Here is a 14026-nt window from a genome sequence, read left to right as displayed (position 1 = left end):
GCTAGGTTTATTTTAACTTTTGTTTTTGAGACGGAGTTTCGCTCTTGTTGCCCAGGCTGGAGTGCAGTGGTGATATCTCGGCTCGCCGCCACCTCTGCCTCCTGGGTTCAAGTGATTCTCCTGCCTCAGCCTCCTGAGTAGCTGGGATTACAGGCATGCACCACCATGCCCGGCTAATTTTGTATTTTTAGTAGAGATGGGGTTTCCCCATGTTGGTCAGGCTGGTCTCAAATCCCTGACCTCAGGTGATCCACCCGCCTCAGCCTCCCAAAGTGCTGGGATTGCAGGCGTGAGCCAGCGCGCCCGGCCTTTAACTTTTATTTTTTAGAGACAGGGTCTTGCTATGTTGCCCTAGCTGGTCTTGACTCCTGGGCTCAAGGATCCTTCCTAGTAGCTGGAATTATAGGACGAGCCACTGTGTCTGGCAAGCTAGGTTTTTGTTTGTTTTTGAGACAGAGTATCTCTCTGTCACTTAGGCTGGAGTGCAGTGGCTCGATCTCAGCTCACTGCAACCTACACCTCCCAGGTTCAAGTGATATTCCTGCCTCAACCTCCCGAGTAGCTGGAATTACAGGTGCGTGCCACCACACCTGGTTAATTTTTGTATTGTTAGTAGAAACGAGGTTTTGCTATGTTGGCCAGGCTGGTCTTGAACTAACCTCAGGTGATCCACCTGCCTTGGCCTCCCAAAGTGCTAGGATTACAGGTGTGAGCCACCTCGGCTGGCTAAGCTAGGTTTTTTGACTAGAGCAACTGCGGCCATTTACTGAGACTGGGAAGGCTGGGGAGGAATGGGCCAGTGAGGGGACAATCCAATTTGAGGAGTCAGTTCCAGGAGTCTATTAGGCAGCGGAGAGTGGAGCTGTCAATGGAAGTGGATGGTGATGAACAGGAAAATGCTTAAAATAGTGGAGAAGCTGTCAAATTGACAACTACGAGTTGCTCAAGGATGATGGAATTTTAGATCCAGGGGGAAAAAATACACTAAAACTTAGATTTAAGTTCAGATAAATAAACCTGATACGTTTATTACATTCAAATGTAAAGCAATGAATAATAATATTAGCCAAAATGCCTGTATTTTCAAGTCATAGGAAGTGCTTTAGGATAAATTTCAATGAAATTTAAAATAAAATGAAGGGAATGATGATGGGTGAGGTCTCCAATTTATAGAAATTTTTTGAGGGGGTGTTTGAGTTACAGAGACATTTATAAATAATCTTTATTATTATTATTATTGAGACATGGTCTTACTCTGTCACCCAGGCTGGAGCGCGGTGGCATGATCATGGCTCACTGTAGCCTCCACCTCCCAATCCCAAGTGATCTTCCCACATTAGCCTCCCAAGTATCTGGGACCACAGGTGTGCATCACCATGCCTGGAATTTGTTTTCTCCATTTTGTAGAGACGGGGTCTCCCTATGTTGCCCAGGCTAGTCTTGAACTCCTGAGCTCAAAGGATCCTCCTGCCTTGGTCTCCGCAAAGTACTGGGATTACAGGCTTGAGCCACTGTGCCCAGCTAATCCTTATTATTTTAGGGGAGGGATATCATCACCCCAAATATGGTTTATTTTTAATTTTTTTAGAGACAGGGTCTCCCTCTGTCACCCAGGCTGAAGTGCAGTGGCTTGATCATAACTCACTGCAGCCTTGACCTCCTGGCCTCAAGTAATCCTCGCACCTCAGCCTCCCCAAGTGCTGATGTTACAGTGTTACTGGCATGAGCCACTGTGCCCAGCCTCACAATAAGGGTTCTTTAACAGAATGCTATTCTCAGTTTTAGTAAGAGGTCCTGTGTATCTCCCCACTAATCCCCCACTCTGCACCTTGCTAGTCAGGCCTTCCCAACGTTTTCCAGGGGTCATTTCATCCACGTCATCTTTCCACCAAAAGCGTAACGCAGCTCCACACGGCGGTGCCTTTTTGTTGTTTGATTTCCACACACAGAGATGCTACAGATTTTTATGGGATAGGATTTGTGGTGACTCTAAGATGCAGGAGTGGTTCAGGAAGCAAAGATGACACGGGCAAAACCCGTGAAGAAATGGATTAAGCAAAGCTATGATCAAGCATAACCCTGATGGTCTTCTTAGAAGCATTTTGCTTTTTGGAAAATGGAAGCTGCAACACCACAGCAATTTCAGCTCGTTTTTTCCTCCCGGGGAAGTCCCAAAGCAATATTTTCCACCTAAAGATTTTCCTTTCCCTGTGAAAATGATTTGCTGATGGCTCCTGTTTCCCACTCGGGGCTGTGCTTTCCGAACACCGTCTTGTCTACATGTGCTTGGTAATAGATGTGTATGAAGCCGCGCCTTTGAGAAAAATTGCTGCAGACAAGAGCAGGCCGGGCTGTAACCAGGTGGCTGTGTCTGGAACTCCCGGGATGTGTTTAGTATTCCATGTGTGTCATCCTCAAAAATTGCGTGGCTGCGAGGACCCAGCCAGGGCTGCCACTAGTATATGCTGTGCAGTTTGCAGGGTGCATGAATTCTGAATCTCAGAGGCTGCCTGGAGGCGGTTTGTAGCTGAACCATCCGCTGCTCTTGCAGGTGAATTCGAGTTTAATTTCATCCCCGGCTGCGAGGCTTGGGAGGCGGCTTGTTCCCTGCATTTTTCTCTTTGTTCTTTGGCAGCAGATTTGCTTGCATTGTGTGGTTTGGTGCAGAAAACAGTTGCTCCTTCAGAAGATGAAAGGTGATTCTGCACTCTTGATGGATTTAAGCTGTGCTATGCTTCCTCCTCATCTTATATTTTTTCCCCTAACCCCAGCTCCTTGACCCTGGTTCAGCAAGCCAGTGTGGTTTCAAGCCAGTGTGGCCCACCAGGAGTTAGCTGACCTGGGTCTGGGCTGGGCTCTGCCAAGGCCACTCTGTATGGCTCTCCACCTGAGCCTCAGCGTCCCATCCACACAGCAAGCAAGTTCACCATCACCTCCACTGCCTTTACACGGTGAGGTTGGCTCTGCCTGTGTGGATGTTCTGAGACAGGGGGTTTTCCGTGCACTGTTAAAGACCCGATTCCCAAGGCCTTGTCTAGGAGCAGGACCAACCCCTCCAATTATGAAGACTAATGGGGAAAACAGACACACCCTCATCCCTGCACATCCCTGAGGACACGTGTCTGCCCACACCTGCCCAGAACAAATGCTGGGAAAATGAAAATGTCAGTTAAATGGTTGCTATGGCAACCTAGTCTCATTTGGCTTCTACATTTTCTTTCTTTCTTTCTTTCTTTCTTTCTTTCTTTTTTCTTTTCTTTTTTTTTTTTTTTTTTTTTGACCGAGTCTCGCTTTGTCACCCATGTTGGAGTGCAGTGGCATGATCTTGGCTCACTGCAACCTCTCCCTCCCGGGTTCAAGCGATTCTCCTGCCTCAGTCTCCTGAATAGCTGGGATTACAGGCTCGCACCACTACACCTGGCTAATTTTTGTGTTTTTAGTAGAGATGGGGTTTTGCCATGTTGCCCAGGCTGGTCTCGAACTCCTGGGCTCAAGTGATCCACCCATCTTGGCCTCCCAATGTACTGGGATTATAGGCGTGAGCCACCACCTGGCCCTGCTGCTACCTTGTCAGTGTTGTAATGTTTTTCTCTATTGAGTTGATTGAATTCCTTGGTTTTTGCCCTCACTCCCCAACTCTGTCACCGTTGCAAAACACATACACACACACACCACTATACACACTGGTTTCTAAAGACTAGCAGAGCCTCTGATGCATCTTTAAAGGACTGAGATGAGGCAGGGGATAGTAGCTTATACCTGTAATCTCAACACTTTGGGAGACCAAAGCAGAAGGATCACTTTATACCTGGAGTTTGAGACCAGCCTGGGCTACACCACAAGACCCTATCTCTACAAAAAAGTTTTAGAAGTTAGCAGGTTATGATGGTGTGTACCTGTAGTCTCAGCTACTCAGGAGGCTGAGGTGGGAGGATTGCATTAGCCCAGGATTTCGAGGCTGCAGTGAGTTACGGTGGCACCACTACACACCAGCCTGGGCAACAGAGCAAGACCCTGTCTCAAAAAAAATAAGAACAAAAATACATAAAGGGCTGAGATGGCCCATAAAGGGCTGAGAAAGCCAGGAGAATGGTTTTGGAGCAAGAGGGTACATTTCTGTTTTCTTTTTGTGCCTTTTGGGGTAGTTCACTTAGACAGAGGGAATTTGCAGTCTAAGACCAGAAAATCTCTACCATTCATTCCCTTTTTGACCTTGCTTGGGCTGCTCAACTTCTGCCCAGAGGCTTAGCTCTTCATCAGGAGAAAATAATGCTCTTAGCTCCACCAAGCTGATATAGGCCAAGGAGAAAATGCCTGCACTGGCCAGGCACAGTGGCTCAAACCTGTAATGCCAGCACTGTGACAGGCTGAGGTGGGAGGATCTCTTGAGCCCAGGGGTTCAAGACCAGACTGGGCAACACGGTGAAACCCTGTTTCTACCAAAAATACAAAAATTAGCCGGGCATGGTGGAATGCCGGTAGTCCCACCTACTTGGGAGCCTGAGGTGGAAGGATCGCTAGACCCCAGGAAGGTCAAGGCTTCAGTGAGCCCATGATCTTGCTACTGCATTCCAGCCTGGGCGACAGAGGCCCTGATTCAAAACAAAGAAAGCAGAAAATTCTCACGTCAACCTTTGAGTTCCCTGAGAAGTGCAACCTGAATGCCAGCTTCAGGCTGGCGACTGGGTTTCACTCTGGAATCTAGTGTGTTCTGGGTTGGAAGTGAGGGCCTGGAGAGAGGTGCCCAGGCTGGAATGGAGTTTTTGTTTCTGAGATGGAGTCTCACTCTGTCGTCCAGGCTAGAGTGCAGTGGTGTGCTCACAGCTCACTGCAACCTCTGCCTCCTGGGTTCAAGTCATTTTCATGCCTTAGCCTCCTGAGTAGCTAGGGTTACAGGTACACGCCACCACATCTGGCTAATTTTTATGTTTTTAGTAGAGACAGGGTTTCTCCATTTTGGCCAGGCTGGTCTTGAACTCCTGACCTCAAGAGATCTGCCTGCCTCGGCTTCCCAAAGTGTTGGGATTACAGGCATGAACTATGGCGCCCGGGCTGGAATAGAGCTTTGTTAGCCATAAAACTTTGGGTGAATCACTCAAAACTTTGGGTGAATCACTTTCCTTATTGGGTTGTTCTGTAACCTAATAAAATACCATAGAAAATGCTAATATGTAATAAGTACCCAGTGGATGTTAACTCCTATTATATTAATATTGGTCACTACAGGAAATCCACAAAGGAAAATTGCACTATCAAATTATCATAGTGCTTTAGTTTTCCATACTCACATCTTTGCTGCTTTCTGAAATGCATTCCAGTTTCATCTTTTAGAGCAGGCTGAGATACAAGAAACACACGTTCATTTTTTTTCTCCCTGGTGATCAATGAGCTGATTGGATTTTCCTATTTTCCATTTTGTTTCCAAATAAGTCGTTCGCTAGTTTCTGTTGCCAAAACTTTCTGATGAAATCGTCTATCACTGACTCTTCAAATATTGGTGCTATTGTGCCTTCGGGGAAGAGGCAGCATCTCTCCCATGACTGTACCTAGAACAAAAGAGAGAACCCACCTCTGTTCTTACTCACGGAAGGAGGGGCCTGAAGGGAGCCAGTCTTAGCAAAGAGGAAAGCACGAGAAAGCAGCTTTTCTGTTGCATTTTGTTTTCCTCCTGAATACCATGTCTAAGGATCTCCCTCTGTTTCTCAGATCTACCTCCTTGGGAAAGGGCATTGGCAGCAGTGATGGCAAAGGTTTGAGCATAGCTCATGAATGACTGCCTCTGCAGAGTTGCATGCAGTGGAGACACCAATAGGTAACACCCAGTCTAGATGGCACCTAAAGGTATTTTTGCAGGGCACAGTGGCTCATGCCTGTAATCCCAACACTTTGAGAGGCTGAGGTGAGGGGATCGGTTGAGGTCAGGAGTTTAAGACCAACCTGGGCAACACAGTGAGACCCGGTCTCTACAAAAATAAAAAATAAAAAATAAATTGGCTGGGCTTGTGACGTGTGCCTGTAATCCCAGCTATTCAGGAGGCTGAGGTGGGCGGATTGCTTGAGCCCAGGGGGTTGAGGCTACAGTGAGCCATAATGGTACCACTGCACTGCAGCCTGGGCAACAGAGCGAGAACCTGTCTCTAAAAATAATAAAAATAAAATAAAATAATAGATAAATACAATTTAAAGGTATTTTTATTTTTACAGATACTTCAGAATTTTAACACTTTGAAAAAAGGATCAAGGTAAAGAGTTTACTGAATAATGAATGAATTGTATAATGTGCAAAACTTTTGCGATATATATATTTTTTTAATGTTCAAAAAATGTCAGGGAGTGCAGTTTGCTCAGGGACAAACCAATGTTTCCCAGTCTAGAATAGTTAAGACCAGGAGAGCTCCACTAAGAAACAGTACTGGGAGATTATTTTCACAGATGGTAACCTTTTGCAATTTTTCATCAAATAATTTATTTGATAATGTGTTGCTAAGCTATAGTATGTATATTACTTTAAAAGTAGATGCCTTCCTGGGGCGCCGTGGCTCACGCCTGTAATCCCAGCACTTTGGGAGGCCGAGGCAGGTGGATCACGAGGTCAGGAGATCGAGACCATCCAGGCTAACACAGTGAAACCCTGTCTCTACTAAAAATACAAAAAAATTAGCCGGGCGTGGTGGCACGCGCCTGTAATTCCAGCTACTCAGGAGGCTGAGGCAGGAGAATCGCTTGAACCCGGGAGGTGGAGGTTACAGTGAGCCGAGACCATGCCATTGCACTCCAGCCTGGTGGAGAGCAAGACTCAGTCTCACACACACACAAAAAAAGTAAATGCATTCCTAAATATTGAATATCATTAAGTATATGCAGGAGGTATGATACCACTTTTTAAAATGCTACTGATACTCCCTAGGTCTGATCCCCAAGCTCCCTTAGAGAGGTGGCCATAAATTCCTCTTCAGTAATTTTAGGGCCCCTCCCCCTCCCAGGTGTCGTGTCACCACGATGGGAAACTCACCCAAAGTTGGGGGTAGGGGCCCCGCATTTCCATGCCATGGTCTCTGATACTGGGAGTCCTGATCTCTGGGTCCTGGGAGTCTGTGGGGGCTGCTTCCAGGAACAGTGTGCTTGAGACAGGAGCTGGGTGCAGCCGGAAGCCCCTCTGAGCTCAGCCCTGCCCAGCTGCCTCAGTGGAGAGCACACCCTTGCTCCCCAGTACAGGGCTCATCCCTGTGGGAGGGAATCTCCCCTCGGGCGCTGAGATCCACATCTCCAGAGTACTGTGGTTAGCTATGCTCAGGGATTAGGGGAAGGGGTCCTGGTGAAGTTAATGGGGAGACTGAAGGCCCCCAAGCTTCCCTTTGGTGCTGTCACTACTTACCTCCACCCTGTAACTACATCTTATACAAGATGGGAAGGGGCAGCCACTGTCCCCTCTGCCCCCCTGGCACCCTGGGTGCATATATATATATCTAGGCAGAGTCTTGCTTTGTCACCCAGGCTGCAATGCAGTGGTATGACCTTGGTTCACTGCAACCTCCACCTCCCAGGTTTTAGCGGTTCTTCTGCCTCAGCCTCCTGAGTAGCTGGGATTACAGGCACACACCACCACACTTGGCTAATTTTTGTATTTTTAGGAGAGATGGGGTTTCCCCATGTTGGCCAGGCTGTTCTTGAACTCCTGACCTCAGGTGATCCACTCGCCTCGGCCTCCCAAAGTGCTGGGATTACAGGCATGAGCCACCAAGCCTGGCCGGCTTATATATTTTTAATAAAAGAAAGGAAGAGCCAATCCAACATGATCCTGCAAACATCTCTCTTTTAAAATACCTTTGCCTAAATATCAGTAGGGATGTCTGAAACTGGGAGTGAGGAGTAGGAGTGATAGGAGAGGATGGAGCCCTCCGGAGCCCTCTGTTTTTAAAGAAACGCGCCTGACTTCTGAAATTAGTTGAAATTTAAAAATCTCTGTGGCAAGAAGACATCAAAGGGTCTTGCTACCTGAAAAGGGTGTGTGTGTGTTGGGGAAAGGGCAGTATGCTGGGAGAAAAAAAAATTCACCTTGCGACCAGGCACGGTGGTTCACACCTGTAATCCTAGCACTTTGGGAAGCCAAGGTGGGCAGATCACCTGAGGTTAGAAGTTGTAGACCAGCCTGGCCAACATAGTGAAACCTTGTCCTTACTAAAAATACAAAAATTAGCCGGATATGATGGCGCATTCCAGCTACTTGGGAGGCTGAGGCATGAGAATCACTTGAACCTGGGAGGTAGAGATTGCAGTGAGCCAAGATTGTGCCAATGCATTCTATCCTGGGTGAGACTTTGTCAAAAAAAAAAAAAAAAAAAAAAAAAGGCCTGGCGCAGTGGCTCATGCCTGTAATCCCAGCACTCAGGGAGGCTAAGGTGGGAGGATCACCGGAGGGCAGGAGTTTGAGACCAACCTGGACAACATGGTGAAACCCGTCTCTACTAAAAATACAAAAATTAGATGGGCGTGATGGTGCATGCCTGTAGTCCCAGCTACTTGGGAGGCTGAGCCAGGAGAATGGCTTGTACCCAGGAGGCGGATGTTGCAGTGAGCCAAGATTGCGCCACTGCACTCCAGCCCGGGTGACAGAACAAGACTCCGTCTCAAAAAAAAAAAAAAAAAAAAAAAAAAAAAATCACCTTACAATAAGTTATCCTGCCACAAATGTTTCTGTTTAATTCATTTTGTATCCTACCCTTTCCCCTCAACCTCCAAAGAAATCATGAGGGATCCAGTTTATAGTTGTGCTGTTGGTTGCTTGAATCCTAAATCTTGGAGTACAAACTGATCAGGGTTCCCAGGTCTACCTGGTGAAGGGCAACCCGAGGTGTCTGTGGGGCCCAAGGAAAGTCAAGGCCCTCGTTGTTCACCAGCTGTATCCATGGAGGGCTTGTCAGACATGTGGAATCTCAAGACCCACTAAAGCTTAAGCTGTATTTCTTTCTTTTCTTTTTTTCCTGTTGCCAAGCAGTGGTATGATCATGGCTCACAGTAGCCTGGACCTCCTGGGTTCAAGCGATCCTCCTGGTTCAGCCTCCTGAGTAGCTGGGACTACAGGCACACACCACCATGCCTTGCTAATTAAAAACCAATATTTCTGTATAGAGACCGGGGTCTTGTGCCCACATCGCCCAGGCTGGTCTCAAACTCCTAGCCTCAAGTGATCCTCCCGCCTCAGCCTCCTAAAATGTTGGGATTACAGGCATGAGCCGTGGCCTTAAGATGCATTCTAATAACATCCCATCTGATTCATGTGCACAATGTGGTTTGAGAAGCCCTGCTCTTGGAGAGAAGGGGCTGGGCGGGAGTTGCTATTATTGGAAGAGTCACAAGAGCTTTTGGCTGTGAGAACCCCCTCTGTGGGGTTAGCAAGGTTCGGGCCCCTGGTGTGAGCAGATGTGGTTCTCACTCTAGCGCTGAGTCTCCATGGCGGGGCAGGCTCACCTGCTGAGCAACAGCCCTGCTCACCTGGATGGAACTCCCAGATCTGCTTACTACTTAGACCTTTGTTCTAATTTCATGGTTTCTGCCTTGGGTTGTGTCATCCTGGACTTGCAAGGCTCAAGTGTGGCGTAAGTCACCATCACCAGGGCTGATGAATTTCCCACTCTGGTGACGCCTTAATTGAAGGTGAGGCTCTCCTTTCATTAGCAAGATTCCTACCTCCTGTCTAAACCGTCACCTCAAAGACCTGGGGGGAAAAAGAGGCTGACCTCATAGTGTGGCCTCAGTTACTGTGGCTTTGGTGGTTTCTCTATCAACGTTTCAGGCAAGCCCATGGCATAATTACTCAAGGCCCTGGGAATGCTGGCATCAACGATTTTGTTTCTCAAACCGATGAATAAATATTCTTCTGGCTTTTACTCCTTGCAACTGCTTTACTATAGAAAAAAAGCATTTTATTTCAGCCAATTCTCACTACCATCCTTTGGGGGAAGGGTGTTGCTATTATTCCCAGTTTACAGAAAGGAAAACAGTGCTCGCTTTGGCAGTACATATACTAACATTGGAACGATACAGAGAAGATTAGCATGGCCCCTGCGCAAGGACAACATGCAAATTCGTGAAGCGTTCCATATTTTTGCCAGATGTGGTGGTTCACGCCTGTAATCTCAGCACTTTGGGAGGCTGAGGCAGGCGGATCATGAGGTCCGGAGTTCGAGACCAGCCTGGCCACTAAATACAAAAAACTAGCCAGGCGTGGTGGGGGGTGCCTGTAATCTACTAAATACAAAAAATTAGCCAGGTGTGGTAGGGGGTGCCTGTAATCTCAGCTACTCTGGAGGCTGAGGCAGGAGAATTGCTGGAACCCGGGACGGGGAGGTTGCAGAGAGCCGAGATTGCACCATTGCACTCCAGCCTGGGCAATAGAGCAAGACTCCATCTCAAAAAAAAAAAGAAAAGAAAAAAGAAAGGAAAACAGAGGTAAAGTCACTTTTTCAAGGTCACACAGCAAATTAAATGGCGGAGTAGGGACCCAAACCCAGATCTGCCTGTCACCAAAGCCAGTGCTCTCTGTCCTCCTGGGCTATACCTGGACTTTCAAGGACAGAATTCCCTGGTGGAGGCTGTCAATTGTTTTCTTTCAGGTCAAGAAGAAAAGATGGAATGTTTTTTGGAAGATCTTGGTCATCTTTTCTTGCTTCTCCCAGCTCAGGGGAAGCATGTTTCCCAGCTTGCTTTATTCCTCTTCTCTTATGAATGACTTGGCCCCAGAAATGTAGCTCCTCTGCTCCAATGGCTTCTTGGAAGGCCAAAAATTGAGCCTGGGACACTTGCCCACAAGGATTGTGGCCAGCTGGGCAAATACCCGTGGCTGAGTTGCTGTCTGGCCATGACCCTTCCAAGGACAGACGTCAACTCTGCAGCTCTGTGAGATTCCCTTGAGTGGTTGCTTTGATACTGGGGAAGAGGCTGGAGGATTCTTTGATGGACATGACCCTGGGAGGGAAACAGATCGGAGTTCAAGGTCTGCCTATTCAGGGCTGCATGGTGACTTTCCTGAGCCCTAGGTACCTTTGCCTTGGTAAGTTCGTTTTGCCACTAAAAAGAACATTTAAAAAATAGATTTTTGGCCAGGCATGGTGGCTCACACCTGTAATCCCAGCACTTTGGGAGGCTGAGACAGAAGGATCACTTGAGCCCAGAAGTTCAAGACCAGCCTGGGCAACATAGCAAGACCTCATCTCTACTAAATTTTTAAAAAATTAGCCAGATATGGTGGCACATGCCTGTGGTTTCACCTACTCGAGGGGTGAGGTGGGAGGATTGCTTGAGCCCAGGAGGTCGAGGCTGCAGTGAGCCCTGATTGTGCCACTGCACTCCAGCCTGGGCAACAGAGTGAGACCCTGTCTCAAAAAACAAAACAAACAAACAAAAAACAAAGGTTATTCTTAATTTTAAAAAACAAAATAAAAAAAAAACTAGATTTTCCTGCTCTATTGGTATAAAGGTGAAAATGTTAATTTTATATATGAAATCATTATCTTTATCCTAAAAGTTCATTTTTCCCCTTCTGATTTTAAGTGAAATTAAAACATTTTTATGGGTCCTTAAAAGTATTATGGTCTCTAATCACTGTGCCTATTGTACCTTCTGGGGAAGTTGGCCTAGTGTTTGGGTCTGTGGTGACCTTGAGTGAGCTGACTTTTTGGGCCTCAGTTTTCTCATCTGTAAAATGGGTATAGCAACAGCATCTGTTTTAATCCATAGCAAGTGACTAGCAGAGAGGCAGCTTTGTGACTTTTAGTATCTAGTTAGGGCTCAATCAGTAATGCTATTAACACTGCCCTCTCCTGGGGCGTGAGGGGCTTGTATGTGGAGGGGGCTGGGCTTGTAGTGGAGAGGGGCTTAGTGCCTCCTGTGGGGAGTGGGCTGTTCCTCAGGCACTTAACTAAAAGGCCACTAGGGGCCAAGGTTTCTGCTGTCAGCCCTGCTTCCTGCTCCAGCATCATAAAGCATTAGGGCCAGAAGGGTCCTCAGGGCCTGTCCTCTGCCCAGGTCCACCAGAGACGGGATCCATCAGGGTAGAGCTGGGACAAGAACCCAGGCTGGGACCCTGGCCCAGTGCCGCCGGGCCCCACCCAGGCTGTCTTCTGAGGTGCCACCCTCAGGTAGATGATGACAAGTAGCTCTCCTTGGCAAGATGTAAACAAGACTTTGCCACAGCCTCCCTCTCTCCCTCCTGCCACCCACGTTGGCTTCTTGGCCTTTCTGCCACTCACAGCATTTCCTCTGGCCACATCTGCACATGGGCCTCCACGTGCAGCACCCAGGGAGGGCCTGGGTTTCAATGGCGGCGCAACCTTGGGCCGAGTCCCCGTCTACCATTGCCTTAGCGGGCAGGTGGCCTCACGTTTGCATCCTCCCCTGAGAAAGGGACCTAAGCACGCTTCGTATCTCACAGGGCAGTTGCAAAGGTGACATTAGATGATGCAGGTAAAGCACTTACACAGGCAGCGGCTCCCTCATGAGGAGGAAGCAGAGGAGCAGGAGGAGCGCAGAGGGGCTTCTTCCATTCTCTCCTCTGGAGGCTGCCCAGGGACCACGCAGCAGGCTGCCCAGGTTACAAATCCCAGCCTGCTCCTTACTGGTGGCATGACTTTGGGGAAGCACTTCACCTTTCTGTGCCTCAGTTTCTTCAGCTGAAAAGAGAGTACAGTAGAACTTCCCTCAAGCGGTTGTTGGGAAAAATAAGTAAGTGAATACGCCTCAGAGGCTTCAATTGGCACCTGGTGTGTAGTTAGTGCTCAGTACAAGGTGAGGTGTTTTTTTCTTCTTGGGACACGCCACAGCTGATAAATCAGCTTTCGTCTTTAGGATGGAACCTTCTAGAACTGGCATGGGGTTCCAGAAATTGGAGTTCTCAGTTTCTTTCTCTCCAAAGTGTGAGAGACACGTGCTGTGCCCGCTGGAGGGTTTGTGGAGTGCAGCCCAGGGAAGTTTCTGACCATCCATGGCCTCGTGGTTGCTTAAGCCCAAGGCGGTGACTTCTAGACCTCAGAAAACAGCCATGGGACAGGGAGGCTGTGGTGCTGAAAATGGTCGTGACGTGTCGCATGGGCAGCATGAGGCTTGGGAGATCGGAAGCTCCAGGAACTCTGAGGGACAGGGAGGAGAAGGGAAGCGATGACAGGTGTTGAGCGTCTCCTCTGTGCCAGGCATGGGCCGGCTCTCTGGCTCTGCTCCAGATTTGTGGAAACTGCCCTGGGTGAACCTCGTTCAGGTGAGTGGGCCAGCGGAAGGTCAGCCAGGGCCCTCAGCTGTCTGGCCTCAGCCCTCGCCATGTCTTCACAGCGGGCAGTGGCCTTGGACACAGAGCCAACCAGACACTGAGATGTGGCCTGTGGCCATGGCCCAAGGGAAGCTACTGGCTGCCAAGTCACTGAAGTGAGACCCTGAGCTCGCTGACGCCAGGCTCCCACCAGCCACAGGCTGTTCACGGCTCTGCTTCCTTTTAGCTTTTCTCTTGTGGGATCACTTTAGTCTGATGTGGACCCTGAATGAGAGACAATGGGTTCCATGCTTTCTGCACGCTACTTTCCTGAAGTGACTCTTGTCACCTGAGTCCTTATTGGCAGCTGGCATAAAATATTAAAGCCTAACTGAGCGTGTGAGCTGCAGAGCCTTCCTAGCAGGCTCTGGTTTCACAGTCCCAAGGCAGCAGCTGCAGGGAGGGTCTGCAGCAGGCCCCAGTGTCCCAGCGCAGCACTGTGTGGAGCAGCGTCAGACGCACTTCTGCTCAGCAGTCACATTCTGGGAGTCCGAGGTCCAGAGTATGACCACAGTGAGAGGTATGTACTCTAGTGGCAGAATATGATCAGGAATCTGACTTTTGGAATCAGAACTGAACTCTACTGTGTGTATCTGTCACCATCAGCAGAACAAACTGGCAGCTTCCTCTATGATGACCAAATCAAAACACTCACGCACACAGGGAAGTGATGGTCGGATACAATTTTCCTGCACCTGTTCTCTTCCTCGCTACCAAGTCTTCTTAATG

General features: G+C 48.4%; 1 non-coding gene across 1 annotated transcript; it reads left to right on the top strand.

Annotated features, from left to right (window-relative positions):
• Positions 1-10000: 10000 nt before the first annotated feature.
• On the top strand, positions 10001-10107 carry LOC112428298 (U6 spliceosomal RNA). Its single transcript, XR_003020338.1, has one exon. It is a non-coding gene; the product is annotated as a U6 spliceosomal RNA (small nuclear RNA).
• The last annotated feature ends 3919 nt before the right edge of the window (positions 10108-14026 follow it).

Source organism: Macaca nemestrina, chromosome 18, assembly GCF_043159975.1.
Source record: "Macaca nemestrina isolate mMacNem1 chromosome 18, mMacNem.hap1, whole genome shotgun sequence".
NCBI classification, from domain to species: Eukaryota; Metazoa; Chordata; class Mammalia; order Primates; family Cercopithecidae; genus Macaca; species Macaca nemestrina.
This window is presented reverse-complemented; position numbering and strand designations above follow the sequence as displayed.